Raw genomic sequence first — 17,735 nt, 5'->3', positions numbered from 1 at the left:
AACATTTTTTGCCAGAAGTGTTAATGTGTGTCATTAAAGCTGCCAAGCTGTACATAGCACACACAAACTCTCATTGGCGTTTATAGAATCTGACATAAGAATGTTAAAGAAAACAGAGCATATATATGTAGAGTGACAGCTGATTATTTATTTTTACATATTTTTCAAAGTATCAATAAATCCATCTGAAACTTCATGGCTGGAGATGTTGTAAAAGCAGCAAACCACGAATTATAATTTAGTTTAATTCGCCTCCTACATGCACATAATTTCCCCCTGGTCCCCAAAGAAATTTAAACAGAATATATACCCACAGTGAACTTCTGATCATCAAACGTACTTCAGTTTCCTAGGCAGCCTAAGAAAGTGTTACCAAAAGCAAAATTATGAAGTAATACGCACCTCAACAAACATCCAGAATTATTTAAACCTCATTTCTAGTTTAATAGTTCAGCAGGACAGTTTAAAAAATAACATGTTTGATTCACCGCAGAACTGTACACACCTGCACCTTTCCGCTGAGGATGCAAATTCTGTCTTAATCCTCAGCCTACGAAATGCATCAAGTGCAATGTTCAGAGAACACCAGTAGCCCCTATTAGAGGTGAGGCTGGTGATTTGAACAAAGACATCACAGATACCTGCTTATAAAGCCTTGGTAAGCTTTAACCATCTGGATTGAAACATTCCTAATTTGCCATCAGCTTCACATACGGGATTACTGGGGGTGGGGGATCTTTCTGATCACTGATGTATTCTTATAGTACTCCTATGGAAATTCATCTACATTTGGCCATTAATTAATACAATTGCATTTTGCATATGCTCAAAAAGGACTCCAAAGTTTAACACTTCCCTAAATATTCTGACCTCAGAACCTCTGAAGACTGCTTCAACTCTGGGATCAAGTTTGTCTTTACAAATGACTGCAATAGCTAGCTTTAAGCACAAAGTATGTTGCTGGGGTCTTACATCTGCCTATTTTGCTTTAGACAGATCCCCAGAATTCAGGCTGGTTACCTCTGAGGATGGGGTGAGAATATGCCAAGGTCAGGACCACTAACGTAGAGAACAAGTAAAAGCTGCTGCAGAGAGTTGCCATTCCCTACCACACTCACCCCTCTGCCAGCAGCAAGCACAACTGCCCTGAGTTCTCTTCCCAGCTCTGTCTCTTCCCATTACTCCTCTTCACAGAAGGAAAAACCCAGCTGGGACTCTCGTTCCTTATCCCTTTAAATTTTACCTACAGAAGATAAAAGCTTTGCTAAAAGCTCTGAACACAAACCTGGCTCCAGGTCTCTCTCCTGTGTTCCTGATGAACTGCAGGCCTAGCAGTCTACAGAAGAAACAGCTGAGTCAAATATAGACTGGACAAAAGCTAAGCCTATAGAAGGTGAAGAAAAATAGTTTATGAAATAACCTAGCATTAGATAAAAATTGAGAATGGAGGCTGCTAAGGAACAAGAAAAAGAAAACAGGGAATTAGTTCAAAGTAAATAAAGCCTAAGGTCTTTCCTTGAGGCATTCAGAAGCCATTCCTCATCTCTCAGTAATAACCTGTGCTTGAAATGCCAAAGGAACCTAGGAGGTGGACTTCTTCTACAAGGATGTTCTCCAGATCCCAGGATACAGCTTAAATACCTTAGCCAAGTCCTGTGCTCTGCCTAGGCAGAAATGGCTAGAGGATCCGGACACACACAAATGATTTAATTTCATAAAAAAGCTACTACTGTTTCCAGTGCCACTTACCTGCTGCTTTAGGCATCTCATCCCAAAACTGAAACATAAAATCTCCCTGCTCATCTGCTGCCTACATTCACCAGAGACCTTTCCAATCACCTTAGCTTCCCTCAGTGCATAGTGTTCTTGGTTTTCAAATGCCAAAATCACTCCAATCTGCACGGCTCAATGACCATCTTGAACAAATAAGGTACACCCTGCAGAAATCTTAGAGGCTTGATCTAGCATGTTAGCTGGGCAAAGTAAGGGCACAGTTTGTGATAATTTTTTACTCACTCTCTAAGCAGTGAATATAGGTCTCCAGGATCTTCAGTACAGGGTCATCTCCAAGCACTAAAATCCATGTAAAAATAAATATATTGAAAAGAAAATCTGTATTAATTAGTGACATGCTAGAAGGAAAAAAAGATTTCCTCTTCCTTATTAAAAGGTTGCTGTATATTATATCCCCTCAGAGCTTGCATTTAAATATAGTTGTTTTCTTTGTTTCCAATAAGATCTCAGCCACAATTACCTAATAAATTATAAATCACAATGCATTTTTATGTAAATGCATTTTTGTGTTCATGCACAGGATTAATGTTTGTGTATGCAAATGAACAAAGGATATGTTCAAAGAGGTCGTGGTTCAAATCATTCCAAATTTCAAAATTCTTTAATGTGTTAATGGTTGAATACGATGCAGTTTTTTCTTTTTTCTCCCTTAACAATTAATAACTTGTTTTAAATGCACCTGTTGCTAATACCTAATTTCTGTTTAGCACAGCTTCATGGAAAATACGGTCATGTGTCAGTGTATAGTTCCTGCTTGATGTTGCATATAATTCTTATAATATTCTTAATGGCATGTGCTAATTATTTAGCACAATAGCTCATCTTATGGAGCTGTAAGGCTGTAAAAGAAGGGTGGTAATTACTTAGGATAGGAATGTCTATTTTTTTGTAAAAACCAAAGTGTGGGAGGCAAAAATTTAAAAAAAAATAAATAAATAAATGGAAGAAAGGATTGAGTAATAGCCTAAGAGCACCATAAGGGTTAATACTTTGAAGTTTTTATTATCTGTAAGTCTAGATCTGAAGCTTCCAATATAGATAGCACAGTGCACAGAAATGGGCAGCAGCTACTAAGTGGCCAGATTCTGTTCTTCCACCACTTTCCATTCAGAGCAGGAACCCTTCCCCCTTGAGCTCAATAGTAAAACCTCTGGCTTCTGTGGCGCAATGATTACCTCCGACTTTAATGATTATGCTGAGCCTAGTGGGGAAATCAAATCATTCTGCTTCACCTTATTTCCCTCCAATTTTTCACTTTTTTTTTTTTTTTAATATCCTCTGTCTTCCAGTGCAGCTACTTAACCTGATGATGCTGTATTTGCCTAGTCCAAACAACCACACCAAGGACAAAGAGAAAGCCCACAAAACTGTAAAAGTTTAGAAATGTTAATTTTTAAAAGAAAAAGATACAGAACATTTCTGATTTACATTCAAACAGTTTGTTGTCACAGTACAGTCAACGTTTTCTCATTGTTTTCACGTGCTCCTGTCTCTAATCATCTGCCACCTTTCCTCTGGTTATGCTGTAAGCTCTCTAAGACAGACTTTTCATTCTGCAACTGCGCAGCACCTAGCATAATGAATTTCAGTGCCACAGCTGGGATTTTTTTCTGCTGTGATAAGTAACTATAGAGCGACTTAGATATGATTATTAAGAAGGTATTTGAATTTTTGCATAGCAAAAGAAAAGACCTTATATAAAAATGGGTCATCACATAACATCACGTAAATTGATACAACAATGAATCAAGTATGGACCAAAACCAAATTCAATAATCAAAATGCTTAGGAGAGGGAGCCACTTAGCTGACAGCTTATGTTCTTAATCAACCTCTCTCTTAAAACTTAATTTCATAAACTCACCCATACAGTTTATGCAGAGGAGGCATGTCTTTAACAGATGTTTGCAGCAGCTTCAAAAATGCACACAGAAAAAGCAGCTTAAATTGACAAAGAAGTGAAGAAATCACACAAAAGAAAGCAACCAAGAAAACAAATTCACACAATACAGTCACTGTTACTATTATGCTAGGCCTAGATTAAAAAAAAATGTACTTGGAATAAATGGAAATAATTAAAATTCACAAGGTATCAAGTCCAGTACTTTAGAGTATGAGCTCTCAGGGTTCCAAGTGTCACAACTGCTACAGGCTGAAACAAAAGCAGCAAATACTCAAAACCTTATTTGGCAAAGGTTAAATCACGACTAGCAACTGAGATAAACTGGATGTAATATGTACACTTTATAGGTCCAATTCTGTCCATAACTATTGGCATTACTGCTTTTAGTCACTAGACTTCATGAGAAAGGACATACAGAGAGGTTGGAGAGATGAGCAGAATCAAAATAGACTATGGAAATGCACATGGCATACAACAATAGACAAGAAAAACAGAAGAGCACAAGGAGATTTTTTCAACACAGAGAAGGGAAAAGATTCTCACAGTATACTCTGAAAGCTCATTAATTGTATGGAGAGAATAATGAATAAAATCATGTGAATATTCATTTAAATCTAGATATAAATACTCTCCGGACTTCTTTTTACAGTAGTCACACAATCAAGATTTATTAGCTCAAATGTTCATGGACAGTGAATCTTCAGTTTCCATGTTTTACAACTTACCAACTCACTGAGATATAATTTGAAAGTTGCACCTTCCAAAATTCTTGCACTAGAAAGCTGATTAAAAGGCTTCCACTTACCCAGCTGAAATGCAAAGAATACCATGAAAATCATGCCATCACTCACAAGCCATACATTTTACACTTTTGTGTATTAGGGACAAGATGTAAATTATAGATAACAAAAAAAAATAAAAAAGGAAAAAACGTTCAGGGAAAAACTGCTTCCAAGAATTTGAAAGAACTGAGTAAGAGTTAAGAAAATTGCAAACTGCTTGTGAATATTTGTGTAAATAAACAGGTGAAATCCTCTGAATAGATCATTCTCTAGGTTATAATGACAGACCTAGAAAGATGACATTTAAAATACAGAAATAGCCCACAAAGGAGTCAGAAAGTCAATGCTTAAATTGAAAATGGATAAACTAGTATGGCCTTAAACTCTTAATCATCTTTGAGGGAGGACCAAACACAGAAAGATTCAACTTAAGCTGAAATTTTACAGTACATTTGTGAATGGCTGAAATAGAGTTCACAACTAACTCTACACTGAACATTTATCTATACAGGGCCTCCTGCTTCACTGATGATGTGAACAGCAAAATTGCCACTGACTTCTAACAGAACCAAATCAAATACTATAATTATACACTTTGTGCTATCTGTACTGTACTGTATTATTATCTATAATTGATTATTCAACTCAGTAACAATTGCTCTTTAAAATGCCTTTTGACACATTGTAGGAAAAGTGCTATATAAAACAAAGTAGATGAGCATACAGATTTTGGACATTTCACCATATGTAATGATGAAGCTAACACGAATCAGTCTAGTCCCACTTACTCAAAGACACATCTAACTTTCTTGGATCTGTACTCTACACGTATAGCCTTCAGCTGAGAAACACACCTCAGTGTTCTGCATAACGTGCTAATGGAGTAAGAGAAAAAAAACACTGCCAGAAGCTTTCCTGCATAGACAAGACAAACATTTAACATGGTAGAAGAACAGCAGAAAAAAGTGTAGAACAGTGAGTTACTCGCCAAAGAGATGCAGCATGATAAGTTACAAAAGCAGGGCTAAAACACAGGTTTCTGGAATTCCCACTGCAGTCATTTCAATTAAGTAAATATACATAGGCACAAAAAGTGAAGGTTCAGCTATTCTTGTCTGCCTCCTCCTGCGTCCTCACTGAGAAAAACCAGCTTGAGTTCATGTAGCCATGCAGTAAACTGATCAACATACAGATCTGGCTGAAAACTAATCATTTCCCTTTCCTGGGCTAGTTTTCAGTGGAGTCACTCCCTTGATCTGACTCTACACAGCCACGCAAACACTGCGCCATGAGCCAGATGGGGGGGGGGGACCAAACATACAACTTTTAGCAGAAGTGCTCACGTGATTATGACATAGTACTTCTAAACTGAAGCCTTCAAAAATCCACAGTCAGTTCTATGAAAATCATTGACACTTTGTTTTGACCCTCAGCCCTTAAGGCAAACATGACATTTTTAGGAATTCTTCTCAAAAGATCTCTTCACATACCAAATACTGAAACTCTCACATTAAATTCTCAGGTGAGAAAAATACTGTGGACTATCCCCTTAGACTGCTATATATCAAACTCTTTTGCTAAGCATAGAAAACCATTTTGATAGTTCCCTGTTTTAAATGCTAATAATATACGTAAGAGTTGTTTTTTTTAAGCCATCTAAACTAGCAGGCTTAGTTCCAAGTAGCTTTAGTATTTACAAGAATGCCAAAGTAATGTCTGTACTATTTTCAGGTTAAGAAAAGAACCCTGAGATAAAAATTATTGCTGGAATGTAATAAGTTTCCTAATCACAAAAATATTTATTTTTGTGTCTTCAGAACATATACTACTCCATAATTAACAAATTAGATTAAATGTTAACCAGTTTAAATCTGTCAAAATATTTTAATAAGGGGGGCAGATGTTCTGTTTTGTTAAGTATCACTATTTACTTTATGAGGTAATAATAACCTTACCTTTCCTCTGCAATAGTTAATAGTAAATGGTTAGAGCTTGCCAAAGAGCAAATAAATCATTACACTAAATACAGGTTGTCAGGCTAGTTTAGTACCTTGTACACTCCATTTTGCTTAGATAAATGGCTTAGAATGGGACTTACTGTCTATGCTATTTCTAGAAAGATTCTGGCTCTCCCACTGCATGTAGTTTCATATCAGATGTTTAAAAAGCTACAATATCAATATGTAGATTTTACACTGACAGGCTTACTTGTTTGGGTTGACTTCAAAAATGTACAAACGTAAGACAAGCTGCAGACCTCCCAAGAATGTCATTATAGTGAGCACTCTTTGTAGAAGGACCACAGCTTTGGTAAATAAACAAACACTCTAGCACAAAATTCAAGCAAGTTGGGCAGTATAAAATTCAGGTTCTGAAACATTCTGTATAGTTCTGAATACCTCTTTGATTTAGTCACATATTCATATGTGACCCCCTCATGTTCACTCTTGACTGAATCTGCAAGTGTCCAGGTCCAATAAAGTTAGTGGCCAGATTTTAAAGCTATTGTGGAGCACTGTTAAGCACACATTAGATGTTGAGCTTTTCTGAGTACCTAAGCCCAGTTTTCAGTGCCAAGCAACAAAAGGATCTGCCCAACACAACTCAAGTCTCAGTAAAATAAGTCTTCTGAACATATCAATTAACATCTTATTTGATCTTATCATTTGATCTGTATTGGCAGAGACACAGCATATTTACTCAAGGTCCACTATGTCCTCTTTCCCCACTTTAAGAGCCCTGCCATCCAATCACAGAAAAGAAATAATTTGGAAAATTATTCTGGTCTAACAGCAAATGTTTGAAGGAAAGAGACTGCAAGTTCCATAGGCTGATATTTATTTCCATAAACTATTTGCCGAACACTTGAGAAAAGCAACTCTGGTCACGGAAAGGATGAGGTTGTGAGTGATCTGTGAACAAGGAAAATGTCCAATAAATCGGATCACTTATTCACACTGAATAATTCAAACAGCTTGACGCAACACTAGACATACTCCTTACTCCTTTTAAAGGATTAAAATATTCATGATTTCTTCTGTCACATGCTGTTATCTCTCTGTAATGTCAGAAGCAATGGGTATCTTCCCAAGGGCTCTAGGATACTTGGATGTGGGTCATCAACTCCAGTTGTGGAAGCTGTCTGGCAAACACCATTTCTAACAATGATTTCAAACTTACCTCTCTGTGTCCATATCACACTGCTCCCAGCAAAGACAAGCTGAGATGCTATCACCATCTTTATTACTTGTGTTCTGGTACCACTTGGTGCATTACATAAGCACCTTTGTGCTGAGAGTATTGTGTATTAAGAGCTCCACAAAAAGGAGGATGCCTCTGCTCTAACACAGCTGTGACAAGGTCACCTTACACATTATCCTCATCTTGATAAAACAAGAAATTCCATTCAGCAACTCTGAGAATGAACCTTTACCCTTTCCACAACCAGTCACACAAGGGTGGAATAAGGGCAAGTGAAGGCCAGGAAGGTGGATGCCAAGTCTTAAGTACTTACATCAAGGAAACCCACTAGAAGGCGTTATGCAGGAGGCAACAATTTCCTTACCGCAGGCTTTACCATCACTCCTCAAAGTAAAAATACAGGGGATAAACAGCTAGCATTCAGCATATTTTTGGACACTAGCCTCCAAAGACACTTAGAACGTGGCAACTTCTCTCTAACTGCTTCAGTTTTCCAGTCCACTTGAATTCATGTTTTGCAATACGCACAGACTTTACAAATTCTTTAAGAATTTTCTGTGTATCACAGCTATTTGGTAAATTCCTCTTTAAGAAAATCCAACCTGTTCAGTTTTGCAGTGTTTTTTTTTTTTTTTTTTTTTTTTTTTTTTTTTTTTTTCGCTTTCTTTTAAAGACATCTTAATTAGTCTAATCCTGACTGGTCTCTTTCCAATGTTCCTGTTGGCACAGTAGGATTTCAATTAACATTCTGCTTTAGTGCTGCAAATGCCCTTGCTCAGATTTTTTTTTTTTTTTTTTTTTTTTAATGTGCTATTTTGGATGCCATCTCTCTTCTCCTTTCTTCCTCAAAAATTGTTCAGCTTCTAAAAGGTTTTGGAAGCAGAGGTTGTTCTGCCAATTTGTGCTTTCTGAGCTTATCAAGAGATAGTGCATCATTAATTTTTTTTTCCACTTGAGGGTTATACTCCTTGTCTGCTCTGACCACATCACTCAACCCCCTTTCAGTCCCTCCTGGTTTCAAAACAGCAAGTTCACGCTTCTTGTTCTCAGCTTCAAGGCTCATCAAAACTCCACCCTTCTTTACTTGTCTGTTCTTGTCTTTAATTGCATTTCTTTCTCTCTCTCACATACACACACACACATTTACTTTCTTCTAATCGACCAACAATAACAATCTTCTCTGCTGTTTGCCAGCTTCTCTCACACACAGCCCCACCCTGCCCCTCACACATGGAGTGCCCTCTCTGAACTGAGCTGTCAGGCGATTGTCCTCCCTTCTCTGAAATCTATCCTTAAAAATCCACCTCTGCTACAATGTCTAAAAGAAATCAGCTAATTAACGATGGTTTTGTTGAGGGGCAGATGGAATAGCTGACATTTAATTTACAATAATCAAAAAAAAAAACCTTTTGTGTGTGTGAGTAACTATCTTTAGGAAAAAGTCTAACATAGTTTACTCCTCACTGTTTTGTGTGTTTAAACTATAAACTCCCCAGGACAGCATTCTGGATACATCTACGCTGCATACCATGTACTAACTGATAATCTTTACATGAAATAGAAAAGTATAGCCACAGCAGCATGGAGCTCCTAGCATGAAGCTAATTTACTCACACAGTATTCTGTATCTGGCAATATGTGTCCATAGCAATTAACATAATGGCAAAATGATCTTGTTTTGAACACTTTGACAGTGTATAGTACGTACGAGTATGTGTGTGCGTATATATATATATATATATATATATACACACACACATGTATATATACATATACATACAGCATATGTGTGTATATATATGCTATGCACTGTCATATATGTTTAGGTAAATGTATGTTATGTAAATATATATATAGTTATGTTTGAGTGTAGGGGTGTGTGTGTGTATATATATATATATATATATATATATAAAAAAAAAGAGTTCAGTATTTTTATATAGATAGATATAGATAGAAATATAAAGATAGATAAAATAATACTGAACTGAGTACCTTGGTACCAAGGTGCTAAATAATGAAAGTATAATATATCTGGAGTACCTTAAACTGCGTACGCCAACCATTCAAACACTTGTGACTTGAATTCAAGGACATCCCATAAAAAGTTCCTATTTATGTCCACAGCATTTGAAGCTGTTCAGAGGCAGACAAAACCCTTCTATGGATTTAGATCTGTAAGTTTAGGTTCCACTCCAGACCTCTATAAAATTCTGCTACTCTAAGGCAACTGGAAACCTCAGCCATTACGCTACAAAGCGAGAGCAGCCAGATCTGTTGCTAACCACTCCACTGTATTGCTCTTAGCTACAGAAATTGGCACACCTTAACTGCATGAGCTTAGTAAACCAATCAGACCTATTTGTGCTTACTCATCCTCTCTGAAAAACTGGACTAACTTCTTGGGACATCAGTTCGCAATCATTAAAAAGAGTAAAATATCTACTAGTTTGACAAATTTGTTGCAAAACTTAAATATTTACATAATGACAAATGAAGAACAGTGGTAAACCAGGACTGCTGCCACAGCAAAAACTGCCTTAAACTGGAACAGTTAATCTAGATAGAAATCTGCAGCAGGTGGATGAAAGTTTTCAGCTGTTGCATAAGATGTGGCTAAGTAGAAAGTGGCTAACACAAAAAGGTTCATTTCCACTCCTTTTATAGTGGCTGAAGAATGTTTACTCTTTGTGACTTTATATTACATTGGCCTGCTTCCAAAAACCACTAAGAAAATTTAAAATAATAATAAGAGAAGTCCTACTATAACAATTCTCCTGTGTTTAATCCAAGTAAATCTTCTACAGTACAGTCTTGCAAACCAGATCACTCTCCTCAGACATACTGTTCACCACTATTAATTTCAGAGATTTCATAAGCAATCAGGTACAACTATCCATAAACTTAATGACAACATCACCCAAGAAGCCCAAATGGCTTTCCTATCCCATTTCCACACAGCATGACTCTATTATAACCCTTCACAGAGACCACTTGGTGGCTGCACCAGGAGTTTCCATTCCAGAGCAGGCCCAGTGAGAACACATCACCTGCCACACTAGGCCTTCTCAAGGGCCCTAATATGAAGCAGCCTCACCCGTGGCTTCTGGCTTAAAAGTGATCGCTGCAAAGGAGACACCAGAACAAATCTGCCAGGGTGGAGGAGGAAACTAACTGACCAAAGACCTTGCTTGCTGTACGAATCACACAGTCCAGGTCAAACAACTCAGATTATGCAATATGTCAAAGTCACCACTAATTTAGTATCAACCACTAATTTAGTATCACAGCCTGTTACTACTGGGTTATTGGCTCTACTTTTTAGGGAAGTTATTTAAACATCCTTTTACTTTAGCTTCAGAAAAGGTCATATGAAGTGAGCTGTTTACCTACTTTATAGTTTGAACATACAAACCTATACATGATTTTTTTCTACTTTTTTTCTTAATTAAATTAATGGTTCTAGCAAGCAGGGGAGGGAAATGTAGCTGCTAATGGTAAGAAAGAGAAGTGTGTGGGATCTTCTTTTGAGTATAATTCTTCTGTACATTAAATGAGACGAACAAAAGAGAAATTAAACATAATACTGTGCCACAGTACTATGACATAAGTGTCAACTTAGAATTTAAAATACAATTATAAGAGTCTTCTAATAATTATATAGGTGGCAAACAAGGCTTTAGGGCAAACATATGTGGCAAAAAATGACAAATGGCATTCTACAGAAAATCAGCTAAGCCTGACCTCTCCTATGCATCATATTGTGGTAAGGTCAACCTGGTGGAAAGGTTAAGAGCAGTTAATGTTAAACACTGACCCATCCCTCCCCAGTCTTTTCCATATTCATAGAAAACCATCATCCATATTCATGCAACAAGATAAGTACCTTCAACATACAGAGGTTAAAAAAAAAGATTTTATTTCTTTACAACCTAATTCAGTGCCTTGACACTAATTCCTAGGGCATAGATCAGGCCATAAATCAGGGCATCTAAAAGGCTGGGCAGGATGGGTGAGCAGAGAACAGTAGCCTCTTAGAGATACTTAAATACTGAAGATGTGCATTCTACAAACCTAAAATTGTAATTAGATACAGAATTGCATAACTCTTGTGCATGGGTAGATCACAGAGATTTCAGGAAATATGATGCACACAACAGTCTGCCATGCACAGATCCAACTGCAGACTTTTAAGTATATGAATATTTATTTGCATTTGAACTTCCAGCTCCCACAGATAAGTTGCATCAGAAGCTCAAGGCTACTTTTTTGGAGTCACAGACCAGCATCCTGCAACCAGAACACCACAGGCTGCTGGGTTTTATTTCAGCAAAAGAATGTCTAATAAAATCACAATGTGTTATACTCTTCTTTTTTGCTGCTTGCTTCTCGTGTACAGCATTAACTGCAGTTGGAAAGGAACAGGGTGTAGGAATATGCAACATCTGGTCCTTTCATAGAGCTTACCTGCATGCACCTTGCTCTGTGTCCTTCCTCTGAAACAGCCTTCCAGACATGAGTATCCATTCAGTTTCTCTTTTCTTCCTCTGCCTGAATGTCTCTTTTTTTCTTACTTACTTGATATTAACTTTACATTGAGGTAGTATTCCTTTTCTAGAAGTCTGGGGAGTTTTTTAAGCAAAACTTGAGAATCTGAGCTGACTTTAGCAGCAGTTAAGATGCCTTCCTGCCCCCTCTTGTAAGGGAAAAACATCCCATTAATAGTCTTCCCTAAGAAATGAACTTCCTTCCCTATTGAAATTAAAATTGAAATTTAAAAAAAATGAAAGAATACTTTCATACAGTAAATGCCAACTCACTCGCCCTCCCTTTTTCCAGGAAAAAGTCACCATCTTTCTTTACATTCCTACAGAAGTGTCAACTTCTTCAGTAGGAAACATTTTGGTAGGAACTATGGCTCCATTTTTTTTACCACCCCACTCATCATTATTAGTAATAGTGGCAACGAAGTAAGGGAGTCTCGTGTGCTGGGCTTCTGCCGAAGTGAAGCTCTGCAGGCTGGCACCCTGCACAAGGAACCAGCCATAGGAGAAGGAAAACAAAAAGCAATGAAAAGGAAGGCAGATCATGACGGAACAAATCCGTTCTGGAAACAGAGAGCCAGAAAATGATGCACCAAAACCCACAGGAGCGGCAGCTCTCTCGCCTACCTCCACGCAGGGCAGCGGGCACTGGAGGGCCGGGCAGTGCCACGACATGGCGGCCGGCGCCCGCCAGGCCGCGCGGGGGCTGCAGGGCGCCCGCAGCACGACATGGCGGCCGCGCCCCGCTGCAACACCCCGCGCTGAGGAGAGGGCCCACCCCCGCCCCGGGAGCCGTCTCCCTCCGAGCACCAGAAAGTACATATCGTTTCCGAAAAGAAAAAACAAACTATTTTTTTTTTTTTTTTTTTTTTTTAAGGGGGGGTGGGTGGGAGGGGGGAGGAAGGGGAAGAGGCGGCAGCTTTGCCGCCAAAACCCACTCAATTCCTGCGGTCTTTCCAGGCGGTTCGTGAGGCAAAGGGGGCGCCCGCCGCCGCCTCCCCCGCCCCGACACCCGGCGGGCGCCCGCGCTGCGGCCACGCCGCACCGGCTTCCTCCCTGAGGCGGGAGCCGGGCGGCTCGGGCGGCTCCGCAGGCAGCGGGGCGGGCGGGCAGCAGGAAGGCGCAGGGAGATGCGCGGCGCGGATAGGGGCGGCGGGGCCACCGCCATCGCTGCGGCGGCGGCGCGGCTGTGAGGAGGCGGCCGCGCCGCGCCGCGATTGCGGGCTAGATTACGCGGAAAGGGCGCTGCGCAGCGGGCAGCCCGTAAATCGTCTTCCGAGGATTAAAAGGCTTCCTGAAGGTCTCCGCTCTTGTTGGTAACACACAACGAGGCTGTAGGGCTTCTCTCATTCCTAGTCACTGGTGTTACAATAATGCCGTGCTGGCCTCGCCACAGTCATAGCAGCCTTTCATTTCCTTGCCTTGTACTCCTCTCTCTTTTGAAGGATGGGGCATTCTTCCCCTTTTACTCTAACTTCAAAGAAAGTGAAACTGTGGCTGCGTTAATCGACTTCTGTTCCTAAGGTGCTTAAACCATCCCGCCTTCTCCCTCTAAAGCTGCAACGTCTGAGCGCCTCGCCGCCTCTAACGCATTTGTCTGCGCAGCGCCCCTCCGAAGGAAGGAAGGACGCGGCCTCCTTTCACCCAGGTGGGGCCGGGGCCTCCGCCCGGGCTGGGGCAGGAGAGACCGAGCCTGGCTGCCGCCGCCCCCCGCCCCGGGGGGGGGGTCTCTCCGCGGGTCCAGCCTGGGGCCCTCCCGCGCCTGCAGCAAAGGCAGTTCCCAGTGTGCTGCAGCGGCCCGGCTGAGCCTGAGTAAGACATCAGCAGCCAACAAACAAAACAAAAAGCCTGAAAAAGTTGTAAGCTCCTAAGTTCACGTTAGGATTTGTATGCTTTTCTCATTCTGAATTCCTTAAAAGGGGGGTAAAATGTAGAAGGAACAATATGTGCCGTTATGTTACACATTTCTATATGCTGCTTTACTTTGCAGTATAAATACTGCTGTTTGTTTGCATAAAAAAATCTGAGGAAGTTTATAAATATGTAAATTAACATTTCCTTCCCCTTGCAAAAGCTATTTATTTATTTCACTAACTGCTGCAAAAAAAGCATAGTATTGATGAAATCACCTGTCCTGGATGTTCTAATTCAGTAGATAGATGAGAGAGAGTCCTATTTTTGACTCATTACATAAAGGAAATTTTCAGTCTTTTAAAACTTCATATGTTAAGGGGGGGAGGCAGGCAAAAATAAACACTGGGTAAAAAAATGTGATCTCTAAACAACTGGATTTCATCTTTGATTCTGTATCTGCATTTTTCTGCACGTTAGCACTGAAGCTGAACTGTAAAGTGAATCACTGATTGCAGAAATAGCTGGTGGTACTGCAGCTAATAAAAACTCTAGAATAAAATCATTTGGAAAGAAGCGTGGCTTTTAAAATCTAGTGACTGTTCTTAATCAAGTACTTATTTGGTAACATATTACCCAGATTTGTTTTTAGACAGGAAAAATAAAGTAAAAGCAATGGTAAAGGCACACCATAATGAGAACAGATTACCTGGCAAGGTAATTTAAGGTATTTTTCTATATGGCACAGTGCAATGCCATGTGGAGATACCAGTGACAGTATGGGCACTGACAGCAATACAGTCGTTACCAAAGTTCCCCATGGAGACCTACTTCCCGTGTTCTTTCAGAGGGACTTAATCAGCCCAGGCAAAGCACCATGCTGTCCCAGATCATTTATGCTGAGCTCCCGTGTATGCATACTCTGGCTGTCCAGATTCCTGATTGTTTTAAAATGTTGCTACAGGTTGTTTTATATGCACAATTTTCCTCTCACCTGAGCAGATCATCTGACTTTTTTGATTCTACGTGCTTTGTGGCCTCCTTTCTGGAGAGATCAAATATTCACACATTTGTTTTCTGAACATAACTGTTATGTCATGTATGTTACTTGCATAAGATTCATACCAACTTATCTGTTGGTGAACATATGACTTATCTAGTAAAGAGAAAACAGTTGCAAAGAAACGTCACTAGAGCTATTGGGAGTCTTTTATGCAGGAAGGGAAAACAGCAGGTCCCCAAATGGGGTCCTGGAACAAGACTTTGTCTTATCTGCTTTCTTTAGAATTCCTTATTCTTTTATTAGAAGTCCTTCAACAAATACTATGTAATTTAAATATCTTTGAGGGAGTGTCTCTGTCTGCAGAACTCCACAAGTACAGAAGACTTTTTTTTGCAAAGAAATAATCCAGCACATTTTTTTGCTTTCTTGGCAAATGAATGAGGGAAACACCTGTCAGCAGCCCAGACTATGCAGTGTAGAAAAGCGAAGTAGATATGCTGAGTGTATAGCACTAGCTTAGTTTAGAATACGTATTACTGCCTTGGATTACATATTTTCTTCTGTTTATTTTCTATTTGTCAACATGCCTATAGTGAATTTTTTGTGGCTTTGGCACATTCCAAGAGATTAGTTCTTCCTCTCACTGATCCGCAGGACTGCTTTAGTTCTTTGACAGTGAGAATTACAGAGACTTCTGCTCAAATAAATCAGGAACTTCAGGATTCATGTGGATTTAAGGCTTCTCAGAGGAGTTGGACTAGGTAGGGTTGCTTGCCTTTAATAGAGCTTGTTTGGGTAATACTGTGTAAAGTGTTCTTTCATTGTCATTGTTCTCAAAACTCTCATTTTTCCACTTCACTCCCAGGTGAAGTTTAGTTCAAGGGACAAGGTTACAGCCTTGTTTGCTGCCTTCTCCCCCCCCCCCCAAATTCATTAGTCAGTATCTGAGAGGCTCTTTTCCTTCTTGCTCTGCTGTTCAGCATGGCTTAAGAGAAAGGAAGCTTGGCAACTTGTCCTTTTGCCCAGAGGGTGGAATTTATCACCAAATGTAGACCTTGACCTTGAAGGATATCCCAGCTTCTACTGACAGCATAGACCTACTGACAGAACAGTCCTGCCAGGAGAGGACAGGGCTTTGGGCTGCAGCTTCTGTGGGGCCTTAACAGCAGCTCTGGAGTCAATGTACGCCCTGATCTCCCTCTGCTTTACCTTTTATTCTGTAACTCTTTCGTCCTGTAAATAACAAAGCTCAGGCTGTTTTTTTTCCTAAATCTGCCTTGTGCCTCTTTTAGGATTACATTTTTGAAAGTCTCTCCACCTCCATCCCTTCTAATCAATAGAAAAGAATCAATATATAAGGGTCAAGACCTTTTTTTTTCCTGTGGCTAAGCTTTTTCTAGCCTTGCATTTTAAATAAAACCTGTATCCCCAACCATCTGTAGGAAGAAAAAAGCCAGCTGATTAGTGTCTGTCTTTTAGGTCTTAGGGTAATGGCTGCTTTTACCTTTCTAGTTTAATTCAGCACATTTACAAGGCATTAAATCTGTCAATATAGCATTAACTTCTGTCATGTGGATATTAATAGGAATAATAATCAAAACATCAGTGAGTTTGGGTGTTAAAACTGGTAATATTTTCTCTAAGTGCTAGTACACAGTTGGCTTTGAAGGTGCTCAATACTGCAAAGGATTTTTTAAATTAAGTAAGATGCATCTCCTATCTATATGGATGTATCTTGGGGTAAACCTTATTATTTGTACTCCAAAGGGCATGACTTTGTTATCAGACTGATGTTTTCATAGAACACATTTGTAAAGAATAATTTCTAACTTTTGTTGCCTCCATTAAGAAGAATGTTGATTAAGTGGAATCAGCATGTAAGAAAATATTTAGCAGCTGTTCTCTTATTGCAAAATCATAAATATATGGAAAAATAATCACACAGATATTTTATGCCAATTAGCAAATACTTCTTTTAATTAAAGTATGTTGAACATTTCAGCATCATCTTAATATTACTGAAATTCAGATATAGTTTAGCGATGGTAGAATTAGAGTGAAAAATCTTCACCAATATATTAAAAGGTTTTGTTAACAACTCAGCTAAATTGGTTAAGAGGGCTTCCTGTTTTGTATGATTTTTAACATCTTCCCTCTCCACATTTTACACCATTACAGCGCTCTCATTAAAAGAAAAAATGCTGCTTTCCCTTTAAACAGCACAAAGGATGGGGAAAACTACTGCATTACTACAAATTATTTGCAGCTTCGGTGTTGCCAACATAGAACAGTTGTAAATCAAGGATATATTTTGAAATATCCTAAATCAGTTTTTACAAATCAGCACTCTTAGTAACAGCTTTCAAAGAATAAAAGAATAGAGTCATGGGAATTCATATTTATGGCTGAGGGTAAGTACGAATTAAATGTATCTATTTCACTTATGTTGCAAAGTACTATAACTCAATGGTCCATAATATTATCAATTTATCTGTATTCACTTTTTATTAGGAAAGGGGTGCATAACCATGCAGGTTTCAATGGTGTAGGTAATAATAATCAGGAAAAGAAATACTCCCTGGTGAGGATGAAAGGAATGCATGCTACATTCTCCGAAGCTCAGTACTGTATCTTTAGGAAAAGCAGTATACACGCGAG

Source organism: Rhea pennata, chromosome 5 (genome assembly GCF_028389875.1).
Source record: "Rhea pennata isolate bPtePen1 chromosome 5, bPtePen1.pri, whole genome shotgun sequence".
NCBI lineage: Eukaryota > Metazoa > Chordata > Aves > Rheiformes > Rheidae > Rhea > Rhea pennata.
This window is presented reverse-complemented; position numbering follows the sequence as displayed.